This window comes from Schistocerca cancellata, chromosome 6 (assembly GCF_023864275.1).
Source record: "Schistocerca cancellata isolate TAMUIC-IGC-003103 chromosome 6, iqSchCanc2.1, whole genome shotgun sequence".
Taxonomy (NCBI): Eukaryota; Metazoa; Arthropoda; class Insecta; order Orthoptera; family Acrididae; genus Schistocerca; species Schistocerca cancellata.
The window spans coordinates 466,508,820-466,524,180 of record NC_064631.1 but is presented as its reverse complement, the minus strand read 5'-3'; positions in this window follow the sequence as shown (position 1 = coordinate 466,524,180).

Here is a 15,361-nt window from a genome sequence, read left to right as displayed (position 1 = left end):
CCAGCAAAAATGGTTCTGATATCTCTGACGGTGGACCTCTTGCACTGCAAGCTCTTTACTTTCCGTATTTTGTGGGAGGTAGTATGGGCCGAAACTCTAGAAAATGGTCTAGCAAAAATACGTTTTAAAATGCATAGCTTAGGAGCTGTGAGTAGTTGTTCAGTAGAAGAGTCTGTTTCACAGTAGTAAAGATAATAAGGTGCTCATTTCTCTGAACTTTGGAGTCCAGTTTTACTGGACATTTTGTTTTTTATTATTTTGGTCCATAGTACCACTTCTCAAATATGAAAAGTAAAGAGGTCTCAACATAAGAGGTTAACTTTCAAAGGCCGGCCGCGGTGGACGAGCGTTTCTAGGCGCTTCAGTCCGGAACCGCGCGACTGCTACGGTCGCAGGTTCGAATCCTGCCTCAGGCATGGACGTGTGTGATGTCCTTAGGTTAGTTAAGTTTAAGTAGTTCTAAGTTCTAGGGGACTGATGACCTCAGATGTTAAGTCCTGTAGTGCTCAGAGCCATTTGAACCATTTTTAACTTTCAAAGACACCGGAATTTTCGACACTGTCGTTTCCGAACCAGCGTCACTTGCCTTACACTGATATGTTTAATTTTCTCCCATCCCTTACAGTTTACGTCATCATGGAATCACTCTGTATGAGGGAAGATTGTGGAGCGCGTTAAGTACTGAGAAGCCCTCTTGAATGTTGGTTTTTGGGAGAAGTACAAATGTCTACCAGCACGTGTCGGAATTAGATAACGGCAGAATCATTCATACAGAAAATGCTGGCTATCGATCCACGACATTGCTGTTCGCATCGCTTGGGCTACCAAGACTTTTGTATGAATGTGAAATCTGTGGGTTCAGATTGGCCATACTCAACGTCATCAGTGATCTCAGCGGCATTATGCGACTAGCTCCCGAGAGTAGAGTGCAGTATCGCAGAGCGACGTTATGTACCTTGACACGAAGTGGGACTGAAGGCGGCAAGACAAGCATCGACAGTGTGTGGACGTCTAGATTACCATGTTCTGTCAGCATGTTGACGACTTGTGGCTTCCCTTGAAGCGGCAGCGGAGAGAGACTCTAAGGATGACAGAATTAGCCGGACTGCATTCGTAGTCTTCATATGGGCCCGACACCTGGCGTGATGGCGTGGGGTGGCAGTGGGTACACAAATGGCCACCTGTGGTTCGATAGCCGACGATTTTAAACCCAAGCCTTGCTTTTATGACCTGTCAACGCCGATCGCTGTGCCCTATCTTCGAGGTCTCTGTGAGACCTCTTCCGGCGTATCGACAAGCGCCAGCATGAAGACGAAGATCGCAAGAGCAAAGAAAGTGATGAGATGACGTCTGCCAATAGCCCGCTGACAAGGACCGAACCACGACAGGAGCGCCCTCTACCCGAAGAGAATATAAGCGCCGCTCCTGCCGGCCTCGGCTGGACAGTATTAGCACAGTACGAGGATAGCCCTGCGTTAGCAGTGACGTGTGATGCATATCAACTGCTTACAGGGACATTGTCTACAGCGAAGAACATTACTTGTTTGCATGTCACCCATTGCTTGCGACACTTGTTGTAAATCCAAAGTTAAGTATTTTAAATCTTTTTCGTGATAATTAAAACGTTACTACTGGCCTTTATAACTGCTACATCAAGAAGAAATGCAGATGATACACGGGTATTACATGTGATTACATTTTCATGCAATTTGGGTCATTGATCCTGAGGAATCAGTACCCAGATCATACAGCTCTGGCCGTAATAATGGCCTTGATACGCCTGGGCATTGAGTCAAACACAGCTTGGATGGGGTGTACAGGTAGCTTCAACACGATGCAACACGATACCACAGTTCATCAAGGTTGGCGTATTGGGATGAGCCAGTTGCTCGGCCACCATTGAGCAGACGTTTTCAATTGGTGAGAGATCTGGAGAATGTGCTGGCCGGGGCAGCAGTCCAACATTTTCTGTATCCAAAAAGGCCCGTACAGGACCTGCAACATGCGGACGTACATTATCCTGCTGAAATGTAGGGTTTCGCAGGGATCGAATGAAGGGTAGAGCCACGAGTCGTAACACATCTGAAATGTAACGTCCACTGTTCACAGTACCGTCAATGCGAACAAGAGGTGACCGAGACGTGTAACCAGTGGCACCCCATACCATCACGCCGGGTGATACGCCATTATGGCGATGAGGAATACACGCTTCCAATGTGTGTTCACCACGATATCGCCAAACACGGATGCGACCATCATGATGCTGTAAACAGAACCTGGATTCATCCGAAAAAATGACGTTTTGCCATTCGTGCACCCAGGTTCGTCGTTGAGTACACCATCGCAGGCGCTCCTGTCTGTGATGCAGCGTCAAGAGTAACCGCAGCCATGGTCTCCGAGCTGATAGTCCATGCTGCTGCAAACGTCATCGAACTGTTCGTGCAGATGGTTGTTGTCTTGCAAACGTCCCCATCTGCAGACTCAGGGATTGAGACGTGTCTGCATGACCCGTTACAGCCATGCGGATAAGATGCCTCTCATTTCGACTGCTAGTGATACGAGGCCGTTGGGATCCTGCACGGCGTTCCGTATTACCCTCCTGAACCCACCGATTCCATATTCTGCTAACAGTCATTGAATCTCGACCAACGCGAGCAGCAATGTCGCGATACGAGAAACCGCAATCGCGACAGGCTACAATCCGACCATTATCAAAGTCGAAAACGTGATGGTAGGCATTTTTCCTCCTTACACGAGGCATCACAACAACGTTTCACCAGGCAACGCCGGTCAACTGCTGCTTGTGTATGAGGAAACGGTTGGAAACTTTCCTCATGTCAGCACGTTGTAGGTGTCGCCACCGGCGCCAACCTTGTGTGATTGCTCTGAAAAGCTAATCATTTGCATATCACAGCATCTTCTTCCTGTCGGTTAGATTTTGCGTCTGTAGCACGTCATCTTCGTGGTGTAGCAATTTTAATGGCCAGTAGTGTATTAATGCGACTTTCTTGAATAGTTGTGTAGCATTCCGAGATCTCAGCATCCTTTAGGCACCCTATAAGCGATGAGTGGGAAGGACCCTCCAACATCATCTTTCAACAAAATGACGCAAGACTGCATATTCTGCTTTCTTCTCCGGTAGATCTCGATAAGAGAAGATGTTCAGCTGTTGCTGCTTCCAACACATTTTCCGGATCTGTTACCCATTGAAAAGTCTCGTCATGGTTTGCCAAGAGAATGGCACTCCACCACTTTCTGGCCACTACGACTGATGATGGCACTGAGTTGAGACGACGATGGCGGTGCCACTAAAGCGGAGTTACTAAATAAAGTTTTCTGTAATTCCTCCATGAAAGAAGGCGAAGTAAATATTCCAGAGTTCGAAAACAGAATAGCTGTTAGCATGAGTGACATTAAAGTAGATAGGTGTTGCGAAACAAAATAGCTGTTAGCATGAGTGACATTAAAGTAGATATCTTAGGTGTTGCGAAACAACTCAAATCACTTAAGAAAGGCAAGTCTTCCGGGCCAGATGGTATACCAATCAGGTTCCTTTCAGAGTATGCAGACACAATAGCGCCTTTCTTAGCAATCGTATACAACCACTCATTTGATGAAACGTTTGTTCCGAATGACTGGAAAGTAGCACAGGTCACATCAATATTCAAGAAAGGAAATAGGAGTAACCCATTGAATTACACATCCATATCACTGACCTCAGTTTGCAGTAGGATTTTGGAGCATATACGTTACTCGAACATTATGAACCATCGTGAAGAAAATGATTTATTGAGACATAATTAACACGGATAAGTAAATATCGTTCTTGTGCAACACAGATAGCTCTTTATTCCCATGAAGTAATGAGTGCTGTCGACAAGGAATCTCAGATCGATTCGATATTCCTAGATTTCCAGAAGGCTTTTGATACCGTTCCTCACAAGCGACTATTAATCAAATTGCGTGCATATGGAGTATCGTCTCAGTTGTGTGACTGGATTCGTGATTTTCTCTCAGAGAGGTCACAGTTCGTAATAATAGATGGTAAATCACTGAGCAGAAAAGAAGTGATATCTGGCGTTCCGCAAGGTAGTGTCATAGGCCGTCTGCTGTTCCTGATTTACATAAATGATCTGGGTGATAATCTGAGCAGACCCTTTAGATTGTTTGCAGATGATGCTGCACCGTCTAGTAAAATCATCAGACGATCAATTCCAATTACAAAATGATCTAGAGAGAATTTCTCTATGGTGCGAAAAGTGGCAATTGGCACTAAACAAAGAAAAGTGCGAGGTCATCTACATGGGTACTAAAAGAAATCCGATAAATTTTGGGTATACGATAAAACTCACAAGTACAATGGCTGTTAATTCTACTAAATACCTAGGAAATACAATTACAAGCAACTTAAATTGGGAAGACCACAAGGATAATACTGTGGGGAAGACGAAACGAGGACTGCGCTTTGTTGGCAGAACACTTAGAAAATGCGACAAAGCCACTAAAGAGACAGCCTTTATTACACTTGTCCGTCCTCTGCTGGAATATTGCTGCGCCGTGTGGGATCCTTAACAGGTAGGATTGACGGAGGACATCGAAAAAGTGCAAAGAAGGGCAGCTTGTTTCATGTTATCTCACAATAGGGGTGAGAGTGTCATTGATATGATACGCAAGTTAGGGTGGCAGTCACTGAAACACCTTTTTTCTTTGCGGCGAAATCTATTTACGAAATTTGATCACAAATTTTCTCTTCCGAATGCGAAAATATTTAGTTGACAGCCACCTACCTAGGGAGAAATGATCATCATAGTAAAATAAGAGAAATCAGAGCTCGAACGGAAAGATTTAGATGTTCATTTTTCCCACGCGCAATTCGAGAGTGGAATGGTAGAGAAGTAGTATGAAAAGAACCACTTCCCCATCACACAAAGAGACATAAATAATGATCAGAAGTCGTCATAACTCGCGCTACAGTTTTTTCATAGCGTTTCTCGCCACTTGCGATACGCCTCTCACGACACATGCGAACAGCAAGATGGCGCAATATTCTGGATCAGAAACAAAGTGCAAACGTTTTGTTTTTCTGTGTAAAAAGCAGCTACACACCATGCAATGAACGTGAGTAGACGAATAGCTAAGCAACAGCTAAACACACACCAAAATAACTGGTTTCCACAACACTACCATAACCCCAAGTATATACTGCTGACATACGAAGTTCACCTTTGAGTATTTGTTTACTAACAGCCGCTCAGACGGTTGCAGATGACATGATGTTCGCTAAGTAAAAAGACGGCAACAGAAAAAAGACCACAGTAAATATGTCACAAACAGCGACGATAATAGCTTAAAACATGCTGTAGCATACAATAAATAAGGTAGTATGAAAGTATGAATATAAAACTATGTTTCAAGAGACAATTTGTAAAATTGTAATAATGTTTTACTGTGTTTGTGCAACCATACCATTTTCTGCATGTTTTAGATTTAAAAAAACCACTGATGATGGCGATATTTGTCACCGAAACTAGTTTGGGATAATAAAGAAATAAACAAATAACACGGTGTTTTGCATCAAGGCGGACTCAGTTTGTGATATTACTGTTTTTATGTGCAAACACGGACCAAATGGAAGATTTCCAAGATAATATTATAGTATGAAAATGGTTTGATGAAACCTCTGCCAGGCACTTAAGTGTGAACTGCAGAGATACCATGTAGATGTCGATGTATATGCCATTCGTTCTCAGTTTTTGTTGTTGGAGTTTGCACTGTCAGCAGTGTAAATTCGATGTGATATGGAGATGCTTACGAGGCTCTTCAGAATGGGATACTGTACTTGTGTGTCCTACGGAATACCGAGAATAACTGCAGAGATGAGGGTAGAAGGGTGGGCCGTAGTTGTGGTGACGGCGCGCTGCGTAAGAGGCCGGGATGAGCGCGCGTCCCCCGGGGGCGGCGTGGCTTGAAGCCGCCTCTCCTGTGTGGTGACGGCGGCGGCGTCGAGTGGCCGTCGAGGGCGCCTGGCGCCCACCCCCGCTCCTTCAAGCGGCAGCACGGCGTTGCTCAGGGCCCTCCCGCGCTGCAACCACCGACTTGGCGGAATTTAATCGAATGCAAATTGGCTGAGCAAGTTTGAAGTTAGTTGGAGCGTGGCGGCAACTTGATCCGCCCGGGACTGGCACGGCGGTGTGCGGCGCGGCTCATTGGTATGGGTCGCGGTTTCGAGCCCCGCTGTCGCGGCCGCCGCTCGAGCGCGAGCGGGGTAACTATGTGCGGCGGCACAACAAGGTCGCGGTTTCTCTTTCAGCCTGTTTCTCTGGGTGACAGACGTTCCTCCCTTTTCGTGGTCACAGTTGGCGTACTCTGAAAGAGAATCATCAGAGAACCTCGTGACTCCACACAACAAAACACAACAGTGAACTGAATAAAAATTCAAATATTATTGGAGTCAATTTCGTAGTGCCAAAGCCGGGTCGTTAATATCGCGTAGCAGTTAACGGCTCGAAGATTAGTTTGATGCAGCTCTTCATGCTTATGCTGCATCTGTTCAAGTCTCTTCATGTCTGCATATCTACTGCAGTCTACGCGTGCTTCACACTTTCCGTGACCTTGAAGTTTTAGTGTCACTTATAATTTTGCCGCCATCTCCACATTCCGCAATCCCATCCCTCCCTCTCTCTCTCTCTCTTCCTCCCTCCCCTCCCTCCCCCCCTCTCTCTCTCTCCCTTTCTCTCTCTCTCTCCCACACACATACGTACACAAACACACACACATCCGACCATTACTAATTTAAGTATTCTTTGATACTTCAACATACACCATATGAACCGACACTTTGTGGTATCATAGGGCTCTCTACTCCCCACCCCGAGTCCGAACATTTTCATTAGCTTCGATTTAACCATCTAATTGTTAGCATTCTCCTCTAACACCACATTTCAAAACTTTTTGTTCTTTTCTCGTCTGTACCGCTTAAGTTATGCTTCGCTTCTAAATGAGGATAGACTAAAACAAATACTTTAACAAAAGTCTTTTCTACTTATATTCAATGTTAAAGCACTTATTTTTTCTTTCTTCTTTTCTAGTCTTGTCTTTTCTTTTCCTGCCATTGCCGAATACGTTTCATATCCTCCATACTTCTACCATCGTACGAATTTCGCTACCTAAAGAGCAAACCTTGTCTACTGCCTACAGCGTCTGATCGTCTTATAGAATTCTCCCAGCATCACCTGATTTAATTCCACTTTACACGATGGTCCTCGGTCTACTTTTACTCACCTTATAGCCTCTTTTCAAGACATCTATTGCGTTCACATGGTCTTTAGAGTTTTTGAACGTAACTAACAGAATTATAATGTTTCATCATCCTTCAGCCACTTTCCATAGATGCTCACAACCTTGACACACGAAAAGGTGTCCAGCTTCGCCGTTCCGAGATGCTCGGTCCCAGGCGCCTGGCCATAACAATCTGCCCCTTGTCGGAGTCACTGTTTGCCGCCTACTCTGCTTTTTATGCTTCCCTCTCCGCATCACGTGCCTACTGCCTATAACACCACTAGTTGGTCATAATGTTTTGTTACATCGGTGCGTATCCGACATGTATTTTCACCTCTAAGTCAAGTAGTCTCATTGATTGGTATGACCTTTGCGTGCAGCTGCCCAATTGGACCATAGGCAGCTTGTGAAGGTCTTTCCTGTAGCAAAAATGCTGGATGTTAATTATTAACTAAATCACTAACCAAGCAAATAATTCAAAGAGTAGTTTGTGTCTGCGAATGATAAGTGTTTTCTGCAGGTGATGTTTCCGAACGTATCGAAAATGAAGCTGAGAGCACAAGGTACTGGCAAATAAAACTTGATTTTTGTACCAGTAAAGACATTTATTTGGAAACATCAGTTAAAATTAATTACCACAAAAATTCAGATAGTGCACTTATCTTTTATTGCAAAATGCTTACTTACGCAGCAAGATGAATGATTCTTATGGATTAAAACCTTTAAAAAATTGGAAGATTGAATACTAGTTAGTGAGTACTAACAATATAGCAAAAAGACTTCTTTAGATAAAAAAGTATTTAAGCAAATAAGTAACAATTTATAACACTGAGATGTCAATAATATAATTACAGGAAATAAATAATGTGGTGTCACCGCTAGACACCACACTTGCTAGGTGGTAGCCTTTAAATCGGCCGCGGTCCGTTAGTATACGTCGCCACTATCAGTGATTGCAGACCGAGCGCCGCCACACGGCAGGTCTAGTCTAGAGAGACTCCCTAGAACTCGCTCAGTTGTACAGCCGACTTTGCTAGCGATGGTTCACTGACTACATACGCTCTCATTTGCAGAGACGACAGTTTAGCATAGCCTTCAGATACGTCATTTGCTACGACCTAGCAAGGCGCCATATTCAATTACAACGAATGTATTCTGAACAGATAATATTGTGAATCATGTACCGTCAAGAGCGACGTTCATCATTAATGGATTGAAGTTAAGTATCAAACTAATTATGTCCGCTTTCTAAATTCTAATTCCTTGTCATGTTCCATACCTCACGTCCGTCCTTCCCTCCTCACGCCAGCCTGCGTGAGCTAAAACGCGTGCATTTCGGCCTCCTCTAGTAACACGGTGTTGGCTCTCCTGCCAACACAACAAATAAAGATGAAATTTAATTAGCTGTTGTCTTCGCGGCCCCAGGTTCAATCTGCATCAGACAAAAATACTAAACTAGAGAAAAAATTACATTCGACGCACTGATAAGAATCAACATTCAGGAAAGTTTACGAATCGGCCCAGATCCAGCAGTAAACACTCATAACCAAAGACTAGAACAAGTAGGTGCAAGCGACATACACATTATGTGATCCAAAGTACCCGGATACCTCCAAAAACATACGTTTCTCATATTCGGTGCATTGTGCTGCCACCTACTGCAAGGTACTTCATATCAGCGACCTCAGTAGTCATAAGACATCGTGAGAAACCAGAATGGGGCGCTCCGTGGAACTCACCGACTTCGAACGTGGTCAGGTGATTATGGATCACTTGTCACATACGTCTGTACGCGATATTTCCGCACTCAACATCCCCAGGTCCACTGTTTCCTATGTGATAGTGAAGTGGAAAAGTGAAGGGACACGTACAGCGCAAAAGCGTACAGGCCGACCTCGTCTGTTGACTGACTGAGACCGCCGACAGTTGAAGAGCGTCGTAATGTGTAACAGGCAGATATCTATCCAGACCATCATACTGGAATTCCAAACTGCATCACGATCCACTGCAAGTACTATGACGCTTAGGTGGGAGTTGTGAATACTTGGATTTCATGGTTGAGCGGTTGCTCATAAGCCATACATGATGCCGGTAAATGCCAAAACACCTCGCTTGGCGTAAGCGAATGCCCGGTGAACGTCATCTGCCAGCGTGTGTAGTGCCTAACAGCAAAATTCGGAGGCGGTGGTGTTATGGTGTGGTCGTGCTTTTCATGGAGGGGGTTGCACCCCTTGTTGTTTTGCATGGCACTATCACAGCACAGCTCTACATTGATGTTTTAAGCAACTTCCTGCTTCCCACAGTTGAGGAGCAATTCGGGGATGGCGATTGTATGTTTCAACACGATCGAGCACCTGTTCATAATGCACGGCCTGTGTCGGAGTGGTTACACGACAATGATATATCTGTAATGGACTGGCCTACACAGAGTCCTAACCTGAATCCTATAGAACACCTTTCGGATATTCTGGAACACCGACTTGCGCCTGGGCTCACCAACCGATATCGATACCTCTCCTCAGTACGGAACCCCATGAAGAATGGGCTGCCATTCCCCAAGAAACCTTCCAGCACCTGATCGAACGTATGTCTGCGAGAGTGGAAACTGTCATCAAGTGTTAGAGTGGGCCAACACTATACTGAATTCCAGCAATGCCGATGGAGGACGCCAAGAACTTGTAAGTCATTTTCAGCCAGTTGTCCGGATACTTTTGATCACATAGTGTAAGTACGATCAAGACGATGGGGCCCCAGCTATTGCATGAACAAATACCCCAAAAAATTTAAAAATGGCAGTTACTGGTCAAATTAACTGTACAATAAAAAGGTTTTTTCGGTGTAAACAATATGCAAAATTTCAGCAACAGAATAACGAAAATTTTTAGACAGCATAGTTGTATGGAGATAAACAGCGATTAATTTACTTATAATCAATTATTCAAAATGACAGTCACAATCGCGTTATTTATTTTGCCGCCTATTTATTTTGCCGCCATTATTTATTCTGGCGGTAAAATAAATAATGGGATAGTGACCGTCATTTTGAAAAATTGATTATAGATTAACGGAAAGTACCAATGACATAGAGAGTGGAAGACCAATTGGCTAATGCTTAACGAAACAACTTCACCTCGTCCAGCACACGTAAATATGGCTAACACAGACCGGTTCCGTGGGTTAAGTAAACTATCATTCTGAGAAACTTCTTGAGCTTGCCCGTGCACGACACACATGCGTCAGACACTTGTTAAACACATACACGCCAAAAGGCAACTGCTGCAGTTGCAAGTCGGCAAAAGAGCTCAATAAATTCGCTATCTGTACTCCTCACTTAGAAGTGGTTACGCTTAACAACTGAGCACAGGCAAGCCACAGTTCCGAGTAAGATGCTCACCAAACAAATCAACATGCGTCTACTGTTCCACTCTGTCTGTATATCCACGGGCCAAGGAGCAATAGTGAAGCAAGGCGGTGTAGGAACTCGAGCGTCATGTTTAGCAGACAATTGAGTTTAGCAATCCAAGACCCGTTCACAGGGAAGCGCAACACCGAGAAATGCTCGTCAGTTCACAGCCCCACGGAACGACCACTCGTGCTTGCTCACGAACTTCCTACCCTACCTAGAACCACGGCGGAAATCCCCAAGAGCCAAAGCAGCCCGGTGTTGAAGTCACTGCATCAAGTCGCGCATGCGCCCTTTCGGGGAAGGAGGTTGCTTAGCGACCGCCGAATATGTAACATCGCACTATCGATGAGGAAGCTACAGTGCACACGGCTTAGAAAAGTCACTCCAACATGGCTGCACTTCAGCAACAGTTGCAGAATAGCAGGTGAAATAGACAGTCAACCAGTTGCAATAATTGGTGGTTTTCAAGTAACTTTTGCCATGGTTCCAACGGATTTAAACCCGTCTTCCTCAGAAAGAGAAGAAACCTGCATATAATGCGAGGAAATCATGGACCAATGTTCAGTGTCAAACTGAAACTACTACCTACAACAAGTGTATGCTTGTCACAAACAATATGACATATACTAACTTAGGACAAGCACAACTTACAAACTTCACATTAGCAAACTCTCAGTAAAGCTATCTTCGTATGAAATGCATGGGCAACGATGTGTACGTTCATAAATAAAAGGTAAGGTCCCTACACTCAAGAGTTTGTCACATCGGTAAAACCCATCACATAAAATACCATACCATGTTAAGAGCTATATGCTGACTGAGGGAGAGTGGGGAGCGTGGATACCAGGTAAACAACTCCTGAGGCACAAGCGCCGATAAAAATGTACGCTCGGTGGCATAAACAGCCAATAACTGTAAACACACTCATATTACCAGCAAAAAAAATTGTTCAAATGGCTCTGAGCACTATGGGACTTAACATCTGAGGTCATCAGCCCCCTAGACCATTGTCGTTCGGAAATAATGATGTCTGTGCGTAACAACGTTTTTACAAGCATAATGACAGCAAAGAGATTAATATCACCTACAGTACATCATACTACGAAAATTAATAATGCAAGTGCATAAGCACGCTATTCAACGTAATGAAAGTAAAGAGCAAAAATTCAAAGGTCCTTGTATAGTCACAAAGGAACAAAAGTGGGTGGCATCGATATCTTAGTACAACATAAATTGACACCGAAACTGTGCACAAAAATTGTATAACAGAATTTTGAGGAAATGAACCATCGAAAAATTGTCTACAGGCGAGCTCCAGCTGATCGTTTAGTAAATTTCCATTTTTGCACTGTAGACGGCCATCCTACACCCTTTGATTTCTTTGTGAAGAATAACTGTGTCTTCAAAATTTATACAGATTTTATGGAACTGTGGTGCAGCCTTATAGAGTTCACTCATCGGAACACTTTAGAAGAACTCTCTGCTATGAGTTTCTAGTGAGTTATTTGCATGTGACCTTCCATCACTATAAACCACTTAAACTAAGCATGCTATTTCTGGTCTACATGTATCGCTAACCTGCAAGTAGTAACCAGCATGTAAATGTCTAAATCAGGAGGACATTCCATCATCTATTTGTAGATGACCTACTCCCCCAAATACTCTTCCAAGTCTACAAACATGTTATTTACTCAACGGGAATGTAACACAGTATACTAGTCAGCAGGCTAACAGCATTTCTATCGCGTCACTTCCAGGCAGTAAGGTGCGTGCTTCTAAGTTTTTAATCCAAGATTGCACCACCCATGACATCATCAGAGAAGACAGAAGCGAAGATGGCTGACCTGGGGACACGGGCGCAGTCTAAAATAATTGTTTTAAAATTTCCGTGATGCTGCAATCGTCTGCCCCTACCACCCATCCTCAGCACCCAAGCTTTCTATTCATCAAGTGGACATGCCACTTATGCTGTCTACGCCATAGTGAAAGCCTAATCGTCATCATGAAGATTTATAAGAGATCTACCACCTACAGGCAGAGAAAACTGACTCAAAAAGTTAGATGTAAGTAATGACTCGTTACACTCTTCCAATGTATGTTAATATTATCTTTTATTCCTCCCTCGGTGCAGCAGCCCTCTGATGCAGAGGATGCAGTACCTGATACCTCTGAGCAACAGCAGCAGACGTCAAGTCAGCATGCAAACATGTCCACTGATCCGGCACGGGTGTGGAACTGATGTCAGTATGCAGAACTGTTTCCGAACTTTGAGGTCCCACTATATCTATCACCTGCACCACTAAGTTTGCGCACCGGCAAGTTCGCTGATGCAGCACCAAGTCAGCACACAGGCAAGCTCTCCGATGCAGCACTTGAAATACGTATTGAAGCTGGACACACAATTATTTCCATACTTCGATTTTCCACTATGTCCAACGCCTACACCTCTCACTGAATCTCAGCTGCATCATTTGAGAATGCTGTTGTTCCACACTTGGAAATAGAGACTGTATGGTGGGGTACAGAAGCGCTGTTCGGTGATGTGGAGTAGGTTAAACTGTGCAACAATCTGTAATACAGCGAAGATTGGATGAAAACCGAGACAGTCCATTCCCTCGAGACATAAGTATCTTCGGCAGCAACAGTGTTTGCACCGTCGACATGTTTGGGAGTGATACGATGATGTTAACATCTCAAGACCCAATACAGTGTGTGTATTTAAAGAGTACGACTATCGTGAAGTGATAGATCCCTAATGTATAACATAAAAAAAAGTCACTTAATCCTAGAACCATGGGTGACGTGGACCTGTGCGTTCGACGATTTCTGCACAAGTTCGCGGGACCTTCGATTATCGCGTAGGACGTAATTTCTGCCCTGTTTGCACGTTGGAAGCAGCAATTTTCCTGTCGAATACTTTTACGTTGTTCTGGAACCTCGGAAGCTTCTATTTTCCCGTCAAATTTTTTTACGTTTCTCTGGAACATCGGAGGTCGCCGTTTTCCCGTCAAAACAGGACGAGTCGCGTTTTAGAAGTTCTCTTGTCTCACTGACGTAATTACTCATATACCGTCTCCCTGCAGCTATTTTGTAACCATATTGTAGAGCTTGCGAATGGAACGTTACTTTAATATATACAACACTCTATAAATTTATTCTGTTTTTATAAATCTGAACGAAGTTTTTGGTTTCCCAAATTATTTACGTTAAATGTCAACTGAAAATCAACATTAAGGTCAGTTTTTGTTTTCCTTGGTACATTCCTATATTTCTGTCCTTACAGCTACACTAATTACCATACACTCGTAAAAATGCCCTGCGAATTTGTAAGGAAAAATCGTAAAATCATCCACAATTAGAGGGTTAAAAATGCAGCGCTAGTCTGGGCAGTAGATGCAGTTCTGGTTATAGGAATGATGGTTGTAGTTTAACCCCTTCGTCTACATCACACCAAGGCATACATACAGCAATGATCAATGTTAATTAAACAATAATGCCCAGCAAAAGACAGTGTGATCGCTGTAGTACAGATGGATGATTCACCTATGGTTATGAATCTACGACAGCTAATTGGAGACCGTGGAAGTCTATAGTATGAAACAGCTTACTGAATTCGCCATGGAACCTACTATCTAAATCTACCACTACTACTCCACCAACCGAGCCACAATGATCCATACATCTGTACGAACAATTATAGTACATTTTCCAGTACAACAATTCGTCAGAAATGATTTAGAAATCCCTTGGAAACGTTTTACATATTTGGAAATCGTTTACGTGCGCGTACATTGAGTTGTAGTACAGTCACAGCCGAAATCAAAACAGATAATTTTTCATGTCTAGAACGATTTGCAACATTTCTAAGCACAAGCCTTTCACGCTACTTCTCCTAAGCTACAAACTGAAACCTTAAAAATGTCAGTACGTCGATCTCGACAGCTTTAGACTGGGTACAAACTGCTAGAAAATTAATTTCAAAGTAAAATTCGTTATTTCTGACGCAAAACTGAAAGCTGTAGTTGCATCCTCTCTAGACACTGGAGTCCGTCAAACAGAGATGCATATGGCATGACGTGAGGTACACCATTTCCCTGTGACAAACTGGATACATACCGAGTTGCGCAGTTTCGTAGCTGTAGCAACTCTAAGCCAGTGTCAGTCATACGTTTCTCTGAAATTTTAGAAAGCATTCTGTAATTTTAGCGCATCAGCGATCGGTATAAAATGATAAAAAATCAAATAAAAACAGTATCGCTCGCTATCGATACCGTTTTCATTTGATTTTTTAATACGTTTCTCTGTCCATTTGCTTGACAGTTACTGTGTGTGAGAGAAAGAGATGAAGTTGAGCTAGTGTTCTGTTCTTGTTCACGACATTACTGCAGCGTACTAACGAAAGCGCTGCTGTACTGCATACGACTATTTCAGCCAAGGAGTTCACTCTGATTGCATTTGTTTTGTAATTGCCATAATTACTGTATTTCAGACAATTCGCTTGTTAGCTGGCGGCTAACCTGAATCGTTCTTTGACTGCATGAAGTGTAGGACAAGTGTATGGAGACTACGATTTTGTTGGGGGGGCCCACTGCTGGGCTGCCAACGCTTACTGTTTTGTCAAGCTGCAGCCCAAGGAACAGCGTTAGAGGCAATAAAACAGTTTTCAAGAATATTATA